Source organism: Oryctolagus cuniculus, unplaced genomic scaffold (assembly GCF_964237555.1).
Source record: "Oryctolagus cuniculus unplaced genomic scaffold, mOryCun1.1 SCAFFOLD_35, whole genome shotgun sequence".
NCBI classification, from domain to species: Eukaryota; Metazoa; Chordata; class Mammalia; order Lagomorpha; family Leporidae; genus Oryctolagus; species Oryctolagus cuniculus.
In genome coordinates this window covers 1,622,943-1,640,406 of record NW_027208301.1, presented here as the reverse complement: position 1 = coordinate 1,640,406, position 17,464 = coordinate 1,622,943, and the positions used below count along the sequence as shown (strand labels likewise).

General features: G+C 40.0%; 1 long non-coding RNA gene across 1 annotated transcript in view; it reads left to right on the top strand.

The window, feature by feature from the left end:
* Nucleotides 1–17,464, top strand: part of LOC127488761 (uncharacterized) — a 66,907-nt gene that overhangs the window by 443 nt on the left and 49,000 nt on the right. The gene's annotated exons all lie outside the window — the stretch shown is intronic.

Here is a 17,464-nt window from a genome sequence, read left to right as displayed (position 1 = left end):
GTGTGTGCGGTTCATGCATAGGCGCTGTCGGTTCCTCCTCTTCCCCACACGGACCTGGTTCCCTCGAGATTCTAAATATGTGGGCCGCAGGGTCTTTTCCAGGGCACTGGCTTCACGTAGCTGTGTCTGGGACGTCTCACTCCGTTTTCTGTTTGCAGTAACGCAGTAACATAGATTGAGTAAGGTAGAAACCGAAGTTTTATTTGGCTCAGAGTTTTTACCCAGGTTTTAGAGGGGCAGGAGGCCCCTGTAATTCGGTACTTGGGTGTCATCTTAGCCCTTACACTTCCTCCTAACAGATGCCATCTATATTTGCACTTTCAAAATAGAAATTTTGGCTACTCAAATTTGTGTGTGTTTTAAAAACGATTTCTGTTCCATGAAAGCCTTCCTAATCCTGAATATATGTCTAGTTTACCAAGTTATTTTGAATTTATATTTTAATATCGGAAGTTTTTTTGCTTGTTTTATTTTTTCAAGATTGTCAGAGTATGACTGACGCAATTTGTGCATATTCAAGGTATGTTTTGCTATATGAGGGGACCTTAAAAATTATGGACAATTCACATTATCTTTTGATTACATCTTTTCATAAACTTTCTGGAATCCTTTTGTGCATACATATTATGAAATGATTAGGACAATCTAACATATCGATCACCTTACACCCCTATGTTATTAAAGCATACGTAAGATATTAGCAAGTTGTGAGTGTGTGATATAATCATCTAGTTACTGTGTTGAATATTAAGGTCTTTGTCGCTCCCCCTCTTCATGGAGGAACGACACAGGACCCTGCACTGTTCTTTTGTCTGCTCGGCCCTCCCCGGGTTTGTTGCTGGTTCTTCCCGGGTGGGCTACCGACCCTTCCACCTCCGTGGAAGGGCGGTTCCCCCTGCCACATTCCCCACTTCCGCGGGGGAGCGGCACACCGCCGGCCGGCTCTCTCGGGGGCTGCACAGGTGTTCCCCTTAGATGTTCCTCGTGCATGCCGTCTCTCTCCTCCTTTATAGTCCTCCTCCGCCAATCCCAACTCGGCTGCCCACACGCTGAGTACGCTGCTCTCCTCCAATCAGGAGCAGGTCCTGCTGTTTATTGGTTGAACTGGAGGCAGCTGGGTAGAAGCTGTTTCCCTTCTCAGCGCCATATTGTGGGAGAGCAGATGCATAGAATAAGTCTTAATTCCAGTAACTTAGTCTAGTCCGAGTTGCTCCCCACAGTCTTGAGGTGTTATCTCATAGCTTCAAATGTGTGTTCTGCTAATATTTTCCCATGTCCTCACTCTCAGCCCATGATAACCACCATTCTGTTTTGTGATTAAGTGTGACTTTCTTAGATGGCACATATGAGTGACATTGTGTGGCATTTATTTTTCTGTGCATTATTTTAAATAGCCTAATGTCCACATTCATATTTTTGGATCCTCATTCTGACAAAATGGAAGAATTTCCTTTTTAAGGTTGACTGTGATTCCTGTGTGTGTGTGTGTGTGTGTGTGTGTGGTGTGTATCACATTTTCTTTACTCATCTGTTGACAATGGGGTTGTTTCCATATATTTTTCTTGTAAATAATGCTGCCATTAATGTGGAGATACGTGTCTCTTTGAGGTACTGATTTTATCTCTTTTGTATACATAGGCAATAGTGGGATTGCTTTGTCATATGTTCTATGTTTAATTTTGATTGAAGACCTACACAGTGTTTTCTATATTGGATATACCAATTTACTTTCTATCCAGCAATTTTTATATTCCTTTTTTTCCTCCCTGGTCCAAAGTTATCTTTTTACTTTTGGATAATATTCATTTTAACATATATGAGATGATAATCATTGTGGTCTTGATTAGCATTGTAGTCTTCGTTAGCAGTTTTTGAGCCCCCTTTCAGTTACCTGTTGGCTACTTGTATATATTCAATGGAAAACTGATCAATCCTTTGTGCGATTTTTATTACAGTATTTGCTTTTGAGTTGTCTGTGTTCAAACTCAGGCTTTCCAATACTTTCTTCCCTTCCTTGCTTTATCTGTTCTGTTTTTCCTATCGTATGAAGAATATTTCTTAGATTTCTTGCAGCCTTTGCTTTTTCACTTGTGCTTTTAGTATCATATCTAAACAAGCATTGTTGAGACTAATATCAAGGAATCTGCTTCCATTTGTAAGGGGGTTTATATTCTCAGACCTTTTATGTAAGCCTTCAATTCATTTTGAGTTGACTTTCATGCCTGGCGTAATATAAAGATATTTCAGTTTTTGGCATGTAGATGTCCAATTTGCCTCTGCTTCAGATGTGGTCACTAAACAGTGTGTAGCCACTGGGTAACTGTGGTGTTACTTACTAGTCCCAGCATCTCCAAAGATGTGCCTCTAACTGGGCAGGATCCAGGCAGAAACTGTCACAGTCCAGTTTTTCCCTAATCTGCCTTGTCCCCCAGACCCACTCTTCTGTGCTCTGCTGCTCTTCCCTATCCACATGAATAGACCTCAGGCGTGAGCATGCAGAGACATGTGAAGTGGTGTGCAATGTTGGGGAGAAGCAGAAACTATGTAGTAAAGGGGCAGGGCCCAGAAGTCTCTGTCTCCTTTCTCCGAAATCCTTGGATATACAGAGGCACTTCCAAAATTCATCACAGGATCGACATTTGGCACCTGTTACAACCCTGCTTAGTATGTCCACATCCCATATTGGTGTGCCTAGGTTACAGTCACAACTCTCAATTCCAGCTTTCTGCCAATACTCACTTTTGGAGTGAATGATGGCTGAAGTATGTGGGTCCCTGTAACCCACATGAAAGACATATCATCTGGAAAACAGAGCTGATGGCGTCCTCCATGCAAAGTGGATGGACATAAGGTGTTCCTTTGCTGCAGTGTGTGTTGGTGATCTGGAAAATAACACACTCCATCATGAACTTCCTTATGTCAAACAATGATGTGCAACTGAGAAAAGGAGGCCACTAAGATATTTAGGCATTTTTCAATTAGTCTATGCAGCTGCCATCCCCACAGTGAAGGGGAACAACTGGAATGGTCCCACTCTGACCACATGGATGCAGGAGGTTTATTTAAATTTTGAAAATTAATTTTATTCACATTAAAGGCACAGAGATCTCTCACCCACTGTTCTCTCTCCAGATATTCACAATACCTGGGATTGAACCAGGTTGTCATGTGAAAACATCAGGTTTTATGAAACAAAGATCCCAGAACTCAGTATGGGTGGCACAGACCCAAGTATTTGAGCTATTATCTGCTGCCTTGTAGGGTGCACTTTAGTAGGAAGCTGGATTGGAAGTGGAGTAGAACTCAAACCCACACACCCTAATATAGGATGTGGGTCTCAAAAGAGCCATATTACATGGTGTTCCCCAGTGCTCATCCCTCTATTATTTTAAGAGGACTCCTACAGCAGTCCAAACCAACTCTGCTGGCCCTGATGGTTATAGTCCCTGAAGTTTAGCTGTGCAGACCCTCAACACCATAGAAAATACCCATGTACATCCACCCAATGGAGTGTTCACAGCAGCAGCTTCCTGTTGTGCTCATCACCCAGAACTGTGCAGCTAGAGGTGTGCATCAGGTGCTGTTCTCCCTGACATCTCTTCATCCATTTTCCACATGCTGGTACCACACCTGGCCATCCTCATCAAGTGATCACTACTGGATGCTGTGCTAAAGGGAGATCCCAAGTTGTCTCATTTCAGGTAAACCTCATGTGTTTCAGATACTCCTCGGCACAGATGTGGCTCATCCCCCCAGATAGTCTCCATAGCAGGTCCCTTGGCACAGTATTTCATGCATTCCACAGACACCTCTCTGGGTGACAGTCACCTGTTTACTGGGCTCATAGCCTAAATAATTGTGACCTCTTGGGCACTGAATCAGGTATTACTTTATCAGTGTGATGAACTAGCCCTGCTTGGTCATTGGCAAAAAGGAAGACAAGCCCTTAGTATACCTGCATGGTCAACATATTAAGGCAGGACTCTTCCTTTTACCATGAACCCTGGTATTGGTCCTTCCCACTTCTCACTTACCATTTCTCAACCTTGGTTGGCATGGGCACTCTGGAATATCTCTTCTCCACCGAGCCTAGTGCTTTGTACGGATGGGGTATGCTGACGAGGAGCCTGCACATTTCCTCCAGCACCTCTGCAGCATCAACACTCAAGCAGGCCATGGTAGAAGTTGCTTCAGTTAATCACCACATATTGGAAGCCTGTGTTCTGAAATTTGTATCCATAACTTACCAGTCTTGCCCCTTGTCAAGGCTGGAGAAAGAGGCATACTTCTGATTACCACAACCTAAGCAAAGTCATACCTCCTTTTGCCAGTTATTGTCAGTATCTTCTAAGATGCTCAGTGCCTCTGCCTTAACTTTGCATTGTTGACATGGAAACTATCTTTTTTGGTGTCTGAAAGGTTTCATTCACTTTTACATTTGAAGCCAATGATACAAATGAAGCTTCTGAAGCATAACTCAGTAGTCCCCCACTGGTTCATTGTCTGTGTTGATAGTATCTGTCTGCCCTCTAACTACTATGTGGCATCCATTTGTGAGTCTGGTTGACTTCCTTCTGAAAGTTAACCAAGGGGCCAGTGCTGTGGCACAGTGGGTAAAGACACCGCCTGCAGTGCTGGTATCCCATATGGTTGCCAGTTCAAGTCCCATCTGCTCAACATCCAATCCAGCTCTCTGCTATGGCCTGGGAAAGCAGTACAAGATGGCCCAAGTCCTTGGGCGCCTGCACCTGCATAGGAGACCCTGAAGAAACTCCTGACTCCTGGCTTTGGGTTTGCTTTGGACTGTTGCAGCCAATTAAGGAGTGAACCAGCAGATGGAACCCCCCCATCCCTCTGTCTCTCCTTCTCTGTATAACTTTGACTTTTAAATAAATAAACCAATCTTACTAAAAAAAAAGAAAGTTAACCAAGAGGAATGTGTATAATTAGGCCTCACATTTGCAATTGAACTCTTGGCCTTGTCCAAGTGGTTATACTATCATAGATGCCACAGCAATGTGAAATTTCAGTCTATTGCATGTCTTGCCTTGTACCATATTGTAGAACCTTCTCTCCCTCCCCTGTGTATGGCCTTTCTTCTCCTCTCCTTCTTCATTTCAGAGGAAATGAATAATAATGGAATCTTTGGAGACAAACTTAAGAAGTACAACATTGGCCTTATTACCAACTCACTGTATGAATTATATAAGTTATTTAAACTTTACACTTTCTGAGGTCATTTTTCACATCTGTAAAATGGCCATAATAGAATTATTTATTTCGTTAAGCTTGTTGTGAGAATACTCTAATAAAAGGTGTGCTGTGGCTTGCAGCCAACATGACTTCTTCCTTATTTTGCCACCTGTCAGTAGTGTTAGCTCTTGATGGTCTTCCTCTGAGTCCACTCCTAGATATTATCTCTCATGTCAGCCATGGCTCTGTTCTTCTAATGGATACTATGCCTAAGGACTGTTTGGTGTTCAAAGTCTTACCTTTATCTCAAATTGGGCTTTTTCTGAATGGGCATTGCAACCTCAGATCATCTTGTGAGATCAGTTGAGGCTTCTGTTGTGATTGCAATGTGGCTAAACTTCTAATTTGCTGATTCTGCTTTCCACTCCAGCCAGCCTTTTCCAATAAGTCTCCTGAAAATTGCTGTGTCAAAGTCTTTCTCATCCATGGAAAGATGTTTTTAACCATACTAGCTGCCCAATAGATTATTGTTATTCCTTTATTTATGCATTTGAAATGCAGAGAAGGGGGGGAGCAGGAGGGAAGGAGGGAGGGAGAGGCTGGAGCTGTGCTCATCTGAAACAATGGCCAGTGCCAGGCCAGGCTGAAGCCAGGAACGAGGAACTTCATTTGGGTTTCTCATGTGAGTGCCGAAGCCCAAACACTTGAGTTATCATCTGCTGCTTTATCAGGAGCATTAGAAGTGAGGTAGATTAGAAATGGAGCATCCAAGACTCAAACCAGCACCCATATCAGATGCCTGCACTGCATATGGCAGCTTAACATGCTGTACCACAGTGTCAGCCACTGTTGTAACTCTTTAGAGAATAAAATAACTAATTTCAAGAGATTTTCTAACACATTCCCCACATACTCACAAACATACACACACACACACACAGAGAGAGAGAATTCAAATCTATAGTTGAATCATGAGTCAAGGGAATAAAAGTATTCCAAATTCTAAGTAAGAAAAATGGTTAGATTTGACTTTTTAAAAGCTATTCTTAAAGTGTGTTCTAATTAGCCTACTCCAGTGAAAACAGAACCTTTTTATTTAATGATTGATTCTCATCTGATTCTCTTAGATAGAATTTAAAAAAATATTTTATTTGAAATTCAGAGTAACACAGAGATAGACTAGCCTTGTTATTTAATGATTGAGTCTCATCTGATACTCTTAGATATTATAATTTAAATAAATTATTTTATTTGAAATTCAGAGTAATACAGAGAGAGGAGGAGAGTTAGAGAGAGGGAGAGGGAGAAGGAGAGACAGAGAGAGGTCTTCCATCCACTGGTTCACACACCAATTGCCTGCAATGGCTGGAGCTGTGCCAGTCTGAAGCCAGTTGCCAGAAGCTTTCTCCAGGTCTCCCCTGTCAGTTCAGGGTCCCAAGGACTTGGGCCGTGGACCATCCTCCACTGCTTTCCCAGGCCATAGTAGGGAGCTGGATCAAAAGTGGAGCAGTCAGGACTAGAACCAGTGCTCATATAGGATGACAACACTGCAACTGGCTGCTTTACCCATTATGCCACAGTGCTAGCCCCAGGATACTATATTTTTTTAAAAAAATATTTGCTGTATAGCTCTTTTTTTTTTTTTTTTTGACAGGCAGAGTGGACAGTGAGAGAGAGAGAGAGAGAAAGGTCTTCCTTTGCCATTGGTTCACCCTCCAATGGACGCCGCGGCCGGCGCGCTGCGGCCGGCGCACCGCGCTGATCTGATGGCAGGAGCCAGGAGCCAGGTGCTTTTCCTGGTCTCCCATGGGGTGCAGGGCCCAAGCACCTGGGCCATCCTCCACTGCACTCCCTGGCCACAGCAGAGGGCTGGCCTGGAAGAGGGGCAACCGGGACAGAATCCGGCGCCCCGACCAGGACTAGAACCCAGTGTGCCGGCGCCGCTAGGTGGAGGATTAGCCTAGTGAGCCGCGGCGCCGGCCTTGTATGGCTCTTTTTTAAAAAAGTATTTATTTATTTGAATGGAAGATTTACAGAGAGGCAGAAACAATCTGATTCACTCACCAGCTTGCTGCAACATGTGGAGCTGCACTGATCCAAACCCAGGATACAGGAACTTCTTCTGAGTCTCCCACATGGTTACAGGGGCCCACATAGGTATAGGGTCCCAAGCACTTAGGCCATCCTCCACTGCCATCCCAGGCCAACATCAGAGAACTGACTCAAAGAGGAGCAGCAGCCAATACTTGAACTGGTGCCGATGTGGGATGCTGGCACCACAGGTGGAAGCTTAACATCCTACCTCACAACCCTGACCCCAACCAGCCTATGTTTACAGGTTAAACAAAGAAATCATTTTCAGACTGCATTGATTTGCAAGAATGTGATAAGGTAATTCTAGTGGCATTAGGGTGAGATGTTTAATATTTTGGTAAATTTGCCTGGAGAGAGTGCATGCCTTCTGACTTTGTATTAGGAAGGAAAGCAAGTTGGGGGTGACAACCATAGTATTATGTAATGAGTAAAAGACAACTTTTCTTTTTGGTTCACCCTTTTGAACAGCCTGACATGGAATAGAAACTGCTCAGATATTTGTTGAATGAGTAGAAATATCCAAGGAACCTGGAAGATCTGAGAAAACCCAAAGCCCATTTTTTTTTCAGTGATTTACTGTACACCCAGCTTTGGCTGCAAGCTGTGGGAGCCAGTGCTGTGTCTAAGAATACTGATAGCAGCAGCAATTTATTGTGCTTCCTGTGAGCCAAGCATCCTGCACACATTTGTTTTTCATCCTCGCTGCTACTGTGTGAGTTGGACACTGGGGTTTTATTTTATGTATAAGGAAACTGAGGCCAAAAGAGGCCAAGCAGCTGGACAATATACAGTATGGTGTACCCTTAACTCCTGTACTATAAAGCCTGCTTGGCTCATAAAGGGTGCTTTCTTGTGGGAAGTAAACATAATTAGGACAATTACAAGTTAGCATATTAGGGGACAATTGTATAGTATGCCTCATTTGCTATGTATTTGTGTGCTACCAGCATTTCATAAGGTGTGGGGTTTTGTCATGGTTAAGTCTGTATGGTCTGGAGTTAGATGCCAGGATTGGAGTCATTCCTGTGTGTAAACCTGGACATGTAGTCATGTATTTAAACACTTATACAATTTCTTTTTTTAACTTTTATTTAATGAATATAAATTTCCAAAGTACAGCTTATGGATTACAATGGCTTCCCCCCCCATAACTTCCCTCCCACCCACAACCCTCCCCTTTCCTGCTCCCTCTCCCCTTCCATTCACATCAAGATTCATTTTCAATTCTCTTTATTTACAGATCAGTTTAGCATACATTAAGTAAAGATTTCAACAGTTTGCACCCACACAGAAACACAAGGTGAAAAATACTGTTTGAGTACTAGTTATAGCATTAATCATAATGTATAGCACATTGAGGACAGAGATCCTACATGAGGAGTAAGTGCACAGTGACTCCTGTTGTTGACTTAACAAATTGACACTCTTGTTGATGGCATCAGTAATCACCCTAGGCCCTTGTCATGAGTTGCCAAGGCTATGGAAACCTTTTGAGTTCACCGACTCTGATCATATTTAGGCAAGGTCATAGAGTGGAAGTTCTCTCCTCCCTTCAGAGAAAGGTACCTCCTTCTGTGATGACCTGTTCTTTCCACTGGGATCTCACTCGTGGAGATCTTTCCTTTAGGTCTTTTTCTTATAAAGTGTGGATGATAAAGGCACCTATATCCTGGTTGTGAGGGATATGTAGCTTGTGCAAAGTAATTCAGTGTGTGGTAGGCATTGCATCTCAGCAGGTTAAGCTGCAGCTTGGGATGCTCACAACCCATATTGGAGTGCTGGTTTGAGTGTCAGCAACCACCATCCAGTTAGCAACTGATGTACTAGGGAAAGCAGTAGAGGATGGCCTAAGGGCTTCAGTCCTGCCACACCTGTTTGAGGCTTGGACCAAGTTCCTGGCTCTTGATTTGGCCTGATTCAGTCTTACAGGTGGGCATTTAAGGATAGAACCAGTGGTTGTATGGTCTCTCCCTCTATTCTCCCTCCTCACCCTCTCTCCCATCTCTTTACTGCCTTCTTTATCTTCTATTTTGCCTTTTAAATAAATAAAAACAAAATGATTCAGTGTCTGACAAACTGTGGTTCTCAAACAATGTAAGGTTCACAAAGCCACTGATTTGTATCAGTTTTATTAATCTATCTTACACATCTCAAATGGTGCTTTAAAATAGGCAAGCAGTAAGGGTGAATGAATGGGTATATTTTAATATGTAAATGTCTAGGTCCAGTCACATTAGAAAGATCCTCATTCTATTTTTCCATGTTAAGCAAGATTAGGATGGACTGAATATGGGGCAACATAAACCCAGAGGTGGAGGGGAACCAGAAGGAATGGAGAAACTTTTGCAGAGTGAATCATTGGAAAGTGTTCTGGCTAAATAGCTGATTTACATGTTTTCTCACTAGTTTTAGGATGAGTATACTCTCTTTGTCTTGGTGATCACAATATAATGTGACACAGTGTTGTGGCAATAGGATTCCAATTTAAAGTTGATCCTTCAAAGCTGTTTTACTGTTTCTTAGACTTAACACTGAATTCCACCTCACTTGCAATTTTCATTAGAGAGTTGATATGGAAGATTTCTATACCTCTCAGGAAAGGGTAACACATACATGGGAGGCCAGGTGTATCACTCAAATCATCCCAGTCATATTTCTCAATGTTTGATCTAATCAGAAAATTGTGTTTACTTAGCTTCTTGGTAAAGTTCATTCATAAACTCAGAAATAATTTATTGAAAATATGTGTGTCTACCCATGGCTGTAGTATAACAAGTTTAGTCTATGAATTCAGTCCTATACTTTAGGAGTTTATAGGCTTATTGAATGAAGTAAGGGGCATAATAGATTTTTTATTTAAAATGTATGATGACTTTTGTACTTAAAATATATTCTTAGTCTTTCATGTTAGTTAATTGACATTAATTCTTACTTTGTACCCTTGAAACTGCATTATGGAATATTTTCCTTTCAAATTTCAAAGTAAATTTCACAATTCTCAAAGATAGCTTTGTGATTCTGGACATTGCTTACAACATGTTGCTGTAAAAATAATAGAATGATTGCAATTTCATGGTTTTATTGATGTGGGCTTGGGAGATTCCAAAAGGGAGGAAAGAATAAGTTGAAACTCTACTGATGAAAGAAACATGGGAGCATTGCACAGCATAAAACCACTGCCCCCCAAGCCTTCTTCAACTGCACACCTCATTCTACCAAAGTCTTTTTTTCACATGTTCTATGATTCCATTTATACTGAAAAGGCAAATTTATATGGAGAGATTGCAGTTTCTGACTTACATGCATTTGGGGAAGTAAAACTGGAAAAAGACTTCAAAAATGCTTGTAGGAGCCTTTTGGAGTGATGGGAATTTTCTAAAGCTGGATCATGGTGATGGTTCCCACCTGTCTACATTTACTAAAAGTCACTGAACAGTACTGTTAGAGTGCATGGTTATTTATGTATAGGATATACATAAACTGCTTTATCTTTCATAAAATTTAAAAAAAAGAGTATGCATGGTCTTTTTACCTTTAACAGAAGAGAGAATACTCAATGTTTTAATTTTATCAAGACAAGTAGTACAAAATTTCAAATCATATTATATATGTAACAATAATATCTAACAATAACTAACAATACTAGATATGTGCTGTCTATATGTTAATTTGCTTGATCCAACCTGCCTATGAAGTAAGTACAATAATTGTCTTCATTTTACAGATGAAGGGTACTCATCATGGTTTTATATTTTGCCTAAGGTAATACAAATTGTAGTTGATAGAGGTAGAATTTGAATCCTAACAACCTCTAGAGTCTGGCTGGCAATATCTGATAGGATGATACCATGGATATGCCATGCATTCTTCTACCTCAGAGCTTTTGCCCATGCTGTTTCCTTTAGAAGAACACACTTACATTCCTCTCTTCCTGTGATAACTTTTACTCATTTTGAAGTGGAGTATAGCTGTCTGTTTTCTGGAGTATTTTTTTACCCTCTTGTTACAGGACAGCTTCTCTCATTATTCAGTGCCCTTGCAACTGAACTCTGTCTTTCCAACCACGCATCCCTTATGTTCACACCATCATGTGCTTATTGACTGTCCATCTGGAAGGCATACAATAGCAGTCTTACTCCTCACTCATAACCAGCACCATGCCTAGTATCAAATACTTGCTGTTTACCCAGCACTATCTTATCTGAACTTGTATCAAGCAGGAGTTAGTGAACAAGTAAGTTTGATGCTGGTTGTTAAATGCCATCTGTGGATCCCTGAAGAGGCAACTGACAGAATGGGAGAAATATTTGCAAACTATGCTACAGATAAAGGGTTAATAACCAGAATCTACAAAGAGATCAAGAAACTCCACAACAACAAAACAAACAACCCACTCAAGAGATGGGCCAAGGACCTCAATAGACATTTTTCAAAAGAGGAAATCCAAATGGCCAAGAGAGACATGGAAAAATGTTCAAGATCACCAACAATCAGGGAAATGCAAATCAAAACCACAATGAGGTTTCACCTCACCCCGGTTAGAATGGCTCACATTCAGAAAGCTACCAACAACAGATGCTGGCGAGGATGTGGGGGAAAAGGGACACTAACCCCCTGTTGGAGGGAATTCAAACTGGTCAAGCCACTATGGAAGTCAGTCTGGAGATTCCTCAGAAACCTGCATATAACCCTACCATACAACCCAGCCATCTTACTCCTTGGAATTTACCCAAAGGAAATTAAATTGGCAAACAAACAAGCTGTCTGCACATTAACGTTTATTGCAGCTCATTTCACAATAGCTAAGACTTGGAATCAACCCAAATGCCCATCAACAGTAGACTGGATAAAGAAATTATGGGATATGTACTCTATAGAATACTATACAGCAGTCAAAAACAATGAAATCTGGTCATTTGCAACAAAATGGAGCAATCTGGAAAACATCATGCAGAGTGAAATAAGCAAGTCCCAAAGGGGCAAATATCATAGGTTCTCCCTGATTGGTGGCAACTAACCAAGCACCAAAAAGGAATCCTGTTGAAGTGAAATGGACACTATGCGAAACGGTGACTTGATCAGCCCTTGCCCTGACTGTTGATGAACAACTTAATCCTTTATCCCTTTTAGTTTTTTTTTTTTTTGGTTGTTCTACTTAATACTATTGGTTGAATTCTGTAATTAATACACAGTTATTCTTAAGTGTTGAAACTTAACTGAAAAGTGAACCCTGTTAAATATAAGAGTGAGAATAAGAGAGGGAGGAGATGTACAATTTGGGACATGCTCAATCAGACTTTCCCTAAATGGTGGAGTTAGAAATGTGCCAGGGGATTCCAGTTCAATCTCATCAAGGTGGCATATACCAATGCCATCTCACTAGTCCAAGTGATCAATTTCTGTTCACAATTGATCATAATGATAGGACTATGAGTCAAAGGGATCACATAAACAAGACTAGTGTCTGCAAATACTAACCGATAGAATAAAAAAAAAAAAAGTGAGAGAATGATCCAACATGGGAAGGAAGATACACAGCAGACTCAGAATGGCAGATGCCCTAAACAGCACTCTGGCCTCAGAATCAACCCTTAAGGCATTCGGATCCAGCTGAAAAGCCCATGAGAGTATTTCTGGTATGGCAAGCCAAGACACTCTGGCAAAAAAAAAAAAAAAAAAAAAAAAAAAAAACCTAAATGAAAGATCTCTGTGAGTGAGATCCCAGTGGAAAGAACAGGTCATCAAAGAAAGAGCTGCCTTTCTCTGAAGGGATGAGAGAACTTCCACTTTGACTACGACCTTGTCTAAATAAGATGAGTCGGTGAACTCAAAAGGTTTCCATAGCCTTGGCAACTCATGACAAGAGCCTAGGGTGACTACTGATGCCATCAACAAGAGTGTCAATTTGTTAAGTCAACAACAGGAGTCACTGTGCACTTACTCCTCATGTAGGATCTCTGTCCTTAGTGTGCTGTACATTGAGATTTAATGCTGTAACTAGTACTCAAACAGTATTTTTCACTTTGTGTTTCTGGTGTTTCTGTGTGGGTGCAAACTCTTGAAATCTTTACTTAATATATACTAAATTGATCTGTATATAATGGTAATTGAAAATGAATCTTGATGTGAACTGAAGGAGAGAGTTAGTGGGAGAGGGGAGGGTTGTGGGTGGGAGGGAAATTATGGGGGGAAAGCCATTGTAATCTATAAGCTGTACTTTGGAAATTTATATTCATTAAATTAACGTTAAAAATAATCAAGAGTACGACTAGGATAAGGAGGAGGAAGAAGGGCAGGAGCATGGGTGGGAGGGACGTAGAGTGGGAAGCATCACTGTGTTCCTGAATGTGTTTATATGAAAAGCATGAAATTTATATACCTTAAATAGAATTTTTTTAAAAAGAAAAAAATTGTTTTGTTTTAATGACATAATTTGTCTGTTTAGTGTTTGCAAATTCTGATGATTTATGTTTTCTCTTAGAAACATGACCACAGAAGTGTTAATAGGAAGCATTTATGCACAATATGAATTATTTCCTTATTTCTTTAATATTAGCTGATTTGCAAAATCAAATGTGCAATGTAATCTCATTTAGAGCAGAAATGTTTATATTCTTTATTGCTAAGCACTCTCTCAGTTCATAGTAAAGCTTGAGAGTAATATGTTCTAGTGAATGAATAAACATAAATCAGTAAATTAATAATATCATGCAATTCTGAAAAGTGGGAGAAGCCTTGACTGGATAATAGAAACTTTGATGGTAATTACTAAGGTTTCATCTGAATGAATTGAATTACAAAATTGTCAACCGTATTTTTCTTTTTTTACCTTTTATTTAATAAACATAAATTTCCTGGCTTGCGCCGTGGCTCACCTGCAGAACCGGCACACCAGGTTCTAGTCCCAGGTGGGGTGCCAGATTCTGTCCCAGTTGTTCCTCTTCCAGTCCAGCTCTCTGCTGTGGCCCTGGAGTGCAGTAGAGGATGGCCCAATCCTTGGGCCCTGCACCCGCATGTGAGACCAGGAGAAGCACCTGGCTCCTGGCTCCTGGCTTCAGATTGGCGTGGTGCACCAGCAACAGCGGCCACTGGAGGGTGAACCAATGGTAAAGGAAGACCTTTCTCTCTGTCTCTCTCTCTCTCTCACTGTCTACTCTGTCAAAAAATAAATAAAATTTTCCAAAATACAGATTATGGATTATAATGGCTTTTCCCCCCATAACTTCCCTCCCACCAGAAACCCTCCCATCTCCCACTCCCTCTCCCATTCCATTCACATCAAGATTCATTTTCAATTACCTTTGTATACAGAAGATCAATTTAGAATATATTAAGTAAAGATGTCAACAGTTTGCACCCACACCAAAAAACAAAGTGTAAAGTACTGTTTGAATATAGTTATAGCATTAAATCATGATGTACAACACATTAAGGACAGAGATCCTACATGAGGAGTAAGTGTGAACAGTATTTTTCTAAGATAAGGGATAAGCAACAATATATAATGCTTTTCAAAATATTTTATTTATTTACTTGAAAGAGTTAAAGACAGAGGGACAGAGATCTTCAATCTGTTGTTTCACTACTCAAATAGCTGCAAGGGACATCTCTGGGACAGTCTGAAGCCAGGAACCTTGAAATCCACCTGGATTTCCCTGCAAAGCATTCAAGCCCTCTTGTACTTCTTTCCCAGATGCATTAGCAGGGAGCTGCAGGAGAAGTGGAGTAGCAAACTGATATAACCAACTGTGTCACAATGCCAGCCCATACCATGTATTTTTAATTGTTGATTTTATAAAAAAATCAAATGTGAAAATACTCAACACTCTGGATTTGCATGACTACATCTACATATTGATTTAAATACATGAAATTTAAATACTTCAGTCATAAGCATGTAATTTCTTACTAATTTGGGAACTTAGATGTTTATCATGGGAAAAATGGTTAATGTATTCCCTTCTATATTTGAATTATTTTAATTACTATGAAATATATTAGTATTTTTATTTTTCTTGCAAAACCATGGACTTATTCAGCATTTGAAGAAATCATAGGTCTAAAATTCATTCTCTGTTTAGATAAGTCAGCAGGATTTCAGAATGATTAAACGTTGTTACTGCAGGAAGACAAGAATCACGATTTCAACCAGTTTATTTGTTCTCATGATACTTTATGAAGTAATTTCATTTGAAAGTTACATAGAAACACATACTAAAATTCATCCTTTCTTTTTTGTTGTGATTAAAAAGAGGTCAATAAAAGGCAAGATTTCCTATAATAGGGAGAGCTGATTACATTGCTACATCCATCACAGTTCTGAGATCATTATTTTATCTTTATAAAAATTCTAGGAGAGTATTACAATACCTGCACATTAAATGTTAAGAAATAACATAAAAAGATAAGTACAAATTAAAATGTTTTTAACTCATTGTGTAAATATTACACTTTACTCCAAATTCCTTCACCATCTACCTGATAAACATCTAGAAGAACTCCTTTTTATTGGACTCAAATACTGAACAGTTCCCATACTCACACATTTGCTCCACAATTTTTATAGCTGTTGATTGTGTCATCATGGATGACAATATTTGTGAAAATTTATTAAAAGAGCACACATAATGATTATAGGAATAACTATTCACTTAGGCTATAAAAATATTTTAAAGTTAAAACATGGAACAGCATGAAACTATTTTATTATATGCATATAATAAACAATTTTTAGTACCACCACAATTCTTTACTTGAAAAACTCCATAGTGATATCACCTGATATCTCCTAGCTCACTTATTTGTTGTATTTCTTTTTTTTAACTTTTATTTAATAAATATAAATTTCCAAAGTACAGCTTTTGGATTACAGTGGCTTTTTCTCCCCCATAACTTCCCTCCCATCCTCAACCCTCCCATCTCCCGAGATGCAATGACTTTGAACAGCCCTGTCTCGACTGTAGAGAAAGTTTCTTTATTCATTTTTCTTTGACTTTTCTGTTTTATCATACAAATTGATGAACTCTTGACTTACTATAGACTTAATCTTCTTTGTATAAAGTTAATTGAAAATAGATCTTAGCATAAATAAAATTGATAATAGAGAGGAAGAAGAGGGGTGGGAGTGGGGGTGGGAGGTTAGACACGGTGGGAAGATTCTCTGTATTCCTAAAATTGTACTTAATAAATACACGAAGTTTGTATTCATTCAATAAGAGGTTAAAAAAAGAAAATGACTAAGTAAATGTTGCTTATAGCTATAGATATCCTGAGAATGAGAGAAGCATAACATGCAATTTCAATGATGTTTTTAAATGAAAAAGCTGACAGCATGACACTCTAGTCCAGAGTCACTCTGGGCTCAATTTACCACAAGAAGGCTGAGGAGATGTGCAGTATCAAGATGTTGGAGGCCTGCCTGGGAGACTGCTTTCTTGCAGGAAGAAGAAAAACATTAAACATCAGAATCTCATACAGAGTTCAAAAGTTCCTGCGGGGTTGAAACAGTGCCTGAGTGAGCCTTCCACATCTGAAAATCATTTCCAATATGTTAGAATACACTGTTCTAAAAAGAGAATGTGGCATTTCCAAAGACAAGGAGGTTGAAGGGGCTTCTCTAGGAAAATATTGGTTTAGGACCAGAAATGCAAGCCCTTATTCAGAGTAGAGGGCAGGAATGAAGTCTTCCCATTTATGAAGAAATATATATAGTTTGGACACTATCAATATCTGGATAATTTTCAAGTAGGCAGAGACCAAAACAAAAACTGAAACAAAAAGCAGGGTAAGAAAATGAGGCTCATGAGGTCCCCATTGGAATTCCCTTCATTTCCCAGAAAGACATACACATCAACTTTACAGCTCTGCTCTCAAGGAAATCATTTACACTTGCAGAGGACTGACTACATTAGCTTGGATCTGGCAAGAAATGACACCTGTGAAAAGACCAATGCCTGCATCTGAAAAAAACCCACACACAGTTGTCAGATTTTAAGTTTGTAAGGTTAGACTTGACAGGATTCTAATCAGAAAGGAGGGACTGGATCAGGAGAGGCTGAGATAGTCAAGTCTGACCTCATATACAAAAATAAGAATTAAAAGAAGGTGCTTTATCAAAGCAAAAATGATCATCATTGAACAAAGGAAAGGGAGAGACAGAGCATCATGGAGAGAAAAT